Source organism: Nannobrachium achirus, assembly GCF_963921795.1.
Source record: "Nannobrachium achirus genome assembly, chromosome: 9".
In the NCBI taxonomy this organism is placed as follows: domain Eukaryota; kingdom Metazoa; phylum Chordata; class Actinopteri; order Myctophiformes; family Myctophidae; genus Nannobrachium; species Nannobrachium achirus.
The window spans coordinates 3,920,430-3,927,634 of NC_137818.1; positions in this window are offsets into that span (position 1 = coordinate 3,920,430).

Here is a 7,205-nt window from a genome sequence, read left to right on the forward strand (position 1 = left end):
ATTCTCACAATCCCATGCTGTATTGATGTTGGTACCATAGGAGAGATAACAAACACTGATCAAAATAACAATCTTCTACATTCTATAATTGTGTAGACTTCTTGTAAATTAAGTAATGCAGATGTTTAATAATTAGATCAGGTAATGATAGTGAGTGAGAGAGAGACACAATACTAGCAGAATGTTCAGGTTTGTGTGTTGTTAACTGTGTAGGTGTTCCTGTTGCCAGTCTAGTGGTGGCACTGTGCCAGGCTCTGCCAGCCCACTGGCTTCCTGGGGGTTACACCAACACCATGCTGGGCGCTGCCAGCTTCCTAGATGACTACAAGATAAGATAAGATAAGATAAGAAAACTTTATTGTCCATCAAATTTTGCATAAAATGGAAATTCATCTTTGGCACACAGGCAGTCAGTCAGTATACAACAGTAAAAACATACATAAAATACACAATGCATTAAAACTATACAAATGCATCCCCTGACGTAGCAACATAAAACAGTGCAGTGATCAAGGTCTGTGGGGGGGTTGGAGCTATTCAAATATTTCCTTATTTAAAATCTCCACTGCAGTTGGCACAAATGATGTCTTATAGCCCTTCTTCTTTGCTAGTTTTGTTCTAAGCCTCCTGCCCGATGGTAACAGCTCAAATGAGGGGCGAAGAGGGTGTGTGGAGTCATTATAAATCTGAATTGCCTTTTTGGTTATGTTGCGGTTGTATATGTCCTGCAGTGGCAATTGTTTGTCTCCAATGATCTTACCTGCCTGCTTAACTACCTGGTTGAGCTTGTCCCTATCTCTAACTGAGAGGTTCCCATACCAGGAGACGATGTTAAAAGTGAGAACACTCTCAGTAAGTGACCTGTAGACCATGGTCAGGGTGTGTTTACTGGCATTAAAACTTCTCAGCTGTCTGAGAAGATAAAGCCGCTGCCTTGCCTTCTTGTAAATGCTCTCTGCGTTGGTCTGGAAGGTGAGTTTATTATCAATTATTGTTCCCAAATACTTAAAATCAGTGACCTGCTCCACTTCCTCCCCACTCATTATGACAGGCCTGAAGGTGGACCCTGAGCCCCCTCCCAGACACAGCTCCTTGGTCTTAGTAACATTAAGGTCAAGGAAGCTGTCCTCAAACCACGTAGCAATGTGGTCGATGTGCAGGGAGTAGGAGGGACTGGAGACATCCTGCAGACAAGCAACCAAGGCCATATCGTCAGCGTACTTTATGAGAGAAAACTCTTTGTTGTTATATTTCAACTCATTTGTGTATAGGGAGAATAATAGAGGGGATAAAACACATCCCTGTGGAACGCCCGTGTTCAAAACAAGGCTGTCAGAGAAGGTGTTATTAATACAGACTCGTTGGGGTCTCTCTCTCAGAAACTCCCTGATCCACAAAATGAGGTTACTGCTGACGTTCAGGTCACACATGCGTCTTAGGAGAAGATGAGGTTGGACAGTATTAAAAGCAGAGGAGAAGTCCATAAAGAGTACACGGACATATCTTCTAGGCTCGTTTAGGTGGCTATGTATTTTATCCAACAGAGTGAGAGTGGCATCCTCAACACCTCTACTAGGTCTATAAGCAAACTGCATGGGGTCCATAGACTTAGCTGTTTGCAGTGAGAGTTCCTTACTCACCACACGCTCCATATAGCGGGGCAGATAAATGCATTTTTGCACTAAAATACTTCAGAAGTGGAAAGAAACCTAAAACTGTTCACAAGTACTCCTTAGGGGTTGTTCCTATGATAAAACACATTAGACACTGAAAAATCAAAATGGCTGCCATGTTTCCAAGATGGCTGCCTCTGAACAGTACGCCAGCCAGTTATTGTCCGATTTTCATAATATTAGAGTTGTTTTGTAGGTTTTAAAACATCCTGAGTTCATTTATTACACTTTTAAAGCAGCCAGAATAACCTTTCTGACTTTTGGTTGGGGTCTTTCCTCACCTGGGACCCCCCAAACAGACCCCTGAGCCTATCTCAGTAATCGCATTGCTCCTGCTCCAGAGCAATGTTAAATTAGATCATAACTGAAGCATTAAAGTTGTTGTAACTGGGCTCTGAAAGCAAAAATGAGTAGTAGCAAATACCCAGGGGTCTTCCACAGGGGGTCCGGGACCCCTAGAGGGGGTCCTCAGAGTTACTACAGGGGGCCTGCCGAATCTTGATGGGGAAGTTCTTTTCTTTTTTTTAACTGTTTTTATTTTCTCAGTATTATTTATTACATTTTTGTGTTAGACAGTTCACAGGTGTTACTGCAGGGATTGCAATAATTAAGGTATTGCAACTTCTCACTTTGGGCGCGCAGTCTAACATGTCCATTTATTGCGCTGCACTCACACTGACAACACAACACACACACACCTCTTTGTTATCGTCACCCCAAAACCCGCACCCTATCCTCTTAAAGAGCTCACGGTCAATTGTACCCAAAGAAATTCACTACTATACATGTCCTCCCTTGGCTCCCTAATAGTGTTGACAGTTTCCACTATAGCATTTGCAGGGAGGAGAGTGCAAGGCAGGTTATTGTTTGAGCAGCTGCACCGTCCCTTGTAACCTGCTTTGCAGCCACATTTGATGAGCTCAAGTACTGCCTTTGCAGCAGGGAGGGCAAGAAACCTGACTGGACATACCCTCCACTCTCTGAATTCCATCTATTTTTTTTTTTTTCAATTGATGGAAGCTCAGGGCAATTTGTCAGGTATGACAAAGTAGGCATCATAATAGGATACCTTCATCAAGGGACATGATTTTGAGGAAGTGCAAACACATGAAGAGGCTGATACCCCGATTCCTTATCAAGTCCTTGCCTCCGGTACAAAAAAAGGAAATTTATATATTCAAGTGAGTTCAAGTTATTGGATGTTACAAATGTCAAGGGTTCCTTTGCGTACATAGTTTTTCAGGTGCTGACTGGGGATGAACATTTGTTGGAATCACCAAAAAGACATGGGTCAATGCCTACTTGATGATGATGATGATGACCAAGCCATTAACCGCTTCAAGGACCTTGGCAAGGTCATTGGCCATTCCTCCTGAGCTTATAAATGGTGAGCTTCCATCAACATTGCAGTCGGAACATTTTGCATGCCATGTTTACAGTTCAAAAGGTCCAACAACCCTGGGATTACTCAGATGGGAACTATTTCTGTCAAAGAACTTGGAGGGTGAGATGCTACATCCAACTCGTGCTGCACTGCTACCACATTACCTCCGCGCCAACTCTGTCACAATGCAGGATAAATCATACCTGACCATACCATACCCTGTGCTTCCACCAATCGAAGAAAATAGATGGAATTCAGAGAGTGGAGGGTATATTCCAGTCAGGTTTCTTGCTCTCCCTGCTCCAAAGGCAGTACTTGAGCTCATCAAATGTGTCTGCAAAGCAGGTTGTAAGGGACGGTGCAGCTGCTTAAATAACCTGCCTTTCACTCTATGCTATGGTGGAGACTGTGTCAACACTATTAGGTTGGACATTGAAGATGATGATGATGAAGACGAATATATCCTGCATGTCTGAAATTACTGTATTGTAGTGAATCTCTTTGGGCGTAATTGACCATGGGCTCTAATAAGGTGAGGGTTTTGGGGTGACAATAACAAAGAGGTGTGTGTGTGTGTGTGTGTGTGTGTGTGTGTGTGTGTGTGTGTGTGTGTGTGTGTGTGTGTGTGGTCAGTGTGAGTGCAGTGCAATAAATGGAAATGTTGTTCTGCGCCCAAAGTGAAAAGTTGCAATACCTTCATTATTGCAATCCCTGCAGTAACAGCTGTCAACCATAACTGTTTAACACAAAAAAACATTATAAATAATACTGAGAATACTAATAAACCATCAAAGTACAATACATAAAACTAGGATACATAAAAACATTCGAAGTTTCAAAAAAAAAAAGAGATTTGGCAGGCCCCCTGTAGTAGCTCTGAGGATCCCCCCAGGGGTCCCGGACCCCCCGTGGAAGACCTCTGTTATTTGCTACTAGTCATTTTTTATTTCAGAGCATATTTCAGATCTAATTTAACATTGTTCTGGAGCAGGAGCAGAGTCTGGAGCAGGAGCAGAGCGATTACTGAAATAGGCTCAGGGGTCTGTCTGGGGGGTCCCAGGTGAGGAAAGACCCCAACCAAAAGTCAGAAAGGTTATTCTGGCTGCTTTAAAAGTGTAATAAATGAACTCAGGATGTTTTAAAACCTACAAAACAACTTTAATATTATGAAAATTCGATATTAACTGGCTGGCGTCCTGTAAAACATATCCGAAAAGGCGGTCATCTTTAAAACTGGCAGCCATTTTGAAAATTAAGTGTCTAATGTGATTTTTCTAAAGAATGACCCAAGAGGTACACTCTGTAAAATTTTGGTGCTTCTTTCCAGAACTGAAGTATCGTTCTCCTTAACTGCGCCGCTAATACATTTGCTTAATAGAGAAGTGAGGGCAATTGGTCTAAAATCATTGGGCACTTTGGCCTGGGCAGTTTTGGGCACCGGGACAATAGTTGCCGTTTTCCAAGCCTGGGGGACAAAGCTGATATTGAGGAACATCTGAAATAGCTGGGTGAATATGGGTCCCAATTGTGTGGCACATTCTTTCAGCACCCTTCCCTTGAGCCCATCTGGCCCAGGAGCTTTGTGAGGGTTGAGCTGCTGAAAGATTGAGATGACATCCTGTTCCTTTATTGTCACAGGAGTGGGTGTCATCCCTGCACAAACAGTGTCACATTCATTACTGAAGTCATGTTTGTCAACAGGTCTGCTATGCCAGCGGGAAGTGGAACTAAAAAACCAACACTTCAACTCTCAACTCCAGGTGTGTACAGAATAGAGAGGACATCAGCTCAGCTAAAAGTTCTAAGATTGGCCGCTATTTGTGCTGTTATCAGAAGCAACATGTTCTCCATAGCATTCCATTCATTTCCCCAAAACTTTTACATTTGATTTACTTACCTTAATAAACATTGTCATACATACTTTATGGTTCCTGTCGCTAGTTTAAAGCCTTATTTGAATCACCATGATATGCGTTTTGTGAAAATATGGTCCAATTTATGTTATATTTGTTGTTAAATCAGGGTATGCTGTAGGAGGGGCTTGTGATCATAGGCTTGTGATGATTCTTCTTTGTGTGCTTTATTTTCGGCAAGCTCAAGACAATGTCCCATGTATCCCTGCGGTTGCACGTGACCGTTGGCAGCCAATAGCATTCGAGATGGTATCATTTCTACCAATGAACGTTGATTTCTACAATGATGGCAGCACACATACAACGGCCAAAAAAGCTTAATTTGCGCAGCATAGAAACCAATGGCTTTCCACCGTCCATATTTTTTTACAGTCTATGGGACGTGACATGTGCCTCCGGAAACCTTTAATGTTGTTCATAATTCCTACCGGGGGATGCTGTGGGCGCTGGGGGTGTGTTCTCTCCTCCACGTCATCAGTGCCCACACCCTAGGTGGAGTTGGCAAAAGGGCCTTTCTGTGTGGAGTTTGCATGTTCTCCCCGTGTCCCCTAGGGTAGGTACTGTCACAAAATAAACATGCAGTAATCCTGGTCTCTATACTGCCTCCCCCTGGCCACCCTGGGCACCTTATGAAGGGTAAAGGAACTGGTTAGAATAACGTGTTCCTTCCACGCGCTACGTCCAACCGGGGAAACTCCCCCTGGCCCTGTCAGATGAAAAGAAGCAACTTGGACTCCTTATGCATAGAAGGAAGCATGAGGTCAGTCCGTTGTCTCCCCAGGTTGGCAGAGGGAGAGCAGAGCCCAGGATTACATAGGCAATTCACACCGGGTAAAAATATTGTGGGATAAAAATGTAGAGAAAAATAACAAAGTTGTGAATGGGGGCTCCTCACTGGCAGGTGAGCCAGTAGGATTATACAACAGCAGTGACAACACAGACGTGTGTGGGGAGGAGTCAATTGGTGTAACGACTGAATTGATTAGTATGAACTTTGACCAAGGTTATGTTTCATTAGTACAACAGTGCTTGGCAGGAGTTATGTTTCATTAGTACAACTGAAACCAAACAGACACATGGTCAGGAGTTTGTGTCTAGAAGAGTTTAGGTCTCTGCTAGCCCTGAATACAGGACTCTCATATACATGAGAGTCCTGGTGCCGCCTCAACATGAGGAGTAGTGGGCAATCGAGCCCTTAACGGTTTGAGCTAGGAACGTCAGATTTCAAAAATAAAGTGCTTACCTAAGCCAACTTTGATAACAATTTGACGCCGCACAACGTTCATTACACGCCGCTACCGGATTGTTGAATAAAAAGCATTTTTGTCCGAAATTATTTTGCTTAACATAGGACGTCCGCCTCTAGTGGACAGTCGCGTCATCTCCGGTTGATCATTGTAGTGAACGGAGATGATGCGATGACGCGACTGTCCACTAGAGGCGGACGTCCTATGTTAAGCAAAATAATTTCGGACAAAAATGCGTTTTATTCAACAACCGGGGAGCGGCGTGTAATGAACGTTGTGCGGCGTCAAATCGTTAGCAAAGTTGGCTTGGGTAAGCAGTTTATTTTTGAAATCTGACGTTCCTAGCTCAAACCGTTAAGGGCTCGATTGCCCACTACTCCTCATGTTGAGGCGGCACCAGGACTCTCATGTATATGAGAGTCCTGTATTCAGGGCTAGGTCTCTGCTTGACTTGGAGCTCGGCACTTAGTATTCAGCCACATTCAGAATGACATTCATTCCCAGCTACTATTCTGTAAGGTACTGTAGCCAACTGTAGCCTATACGTCCCAAAAAGCAGACGACAGTTTGTGTGTTTCTGGAAGTGAGGATTAAAGGACGCTGCGAACGCTTGTGGCATCGAGCGTCATCGTTGTGTCATGAATGAATCACCAGGGCTGCGAGGCTGAGAGGGGAACGGAGGAACAGGTCCATGAGACAACAGCCCCGGGGGAAAGTGATCTCTCACATCTCTGGAGAAAGGATATATTTAGTGTGCTTCTCCAATTCTTCTTAGTTTTCACTTCCTCAGGTTGGTGAGAGAGAGAGAGAGAGTGAGTGAAAAAATAGAAAGACTAAGTGAGAGAGCGATAGAGCGAGTGAAAAGATAGTGAGTGTGAGAGAAAGAGGGTAGATTTTATTTATTTGATATTTCACTGGAGGATAAACCCATAGAGTTTCATCAACTCGTTTTCCAGGGTGTCGGTAAAAGAGAGACAGTGAGTGAGAA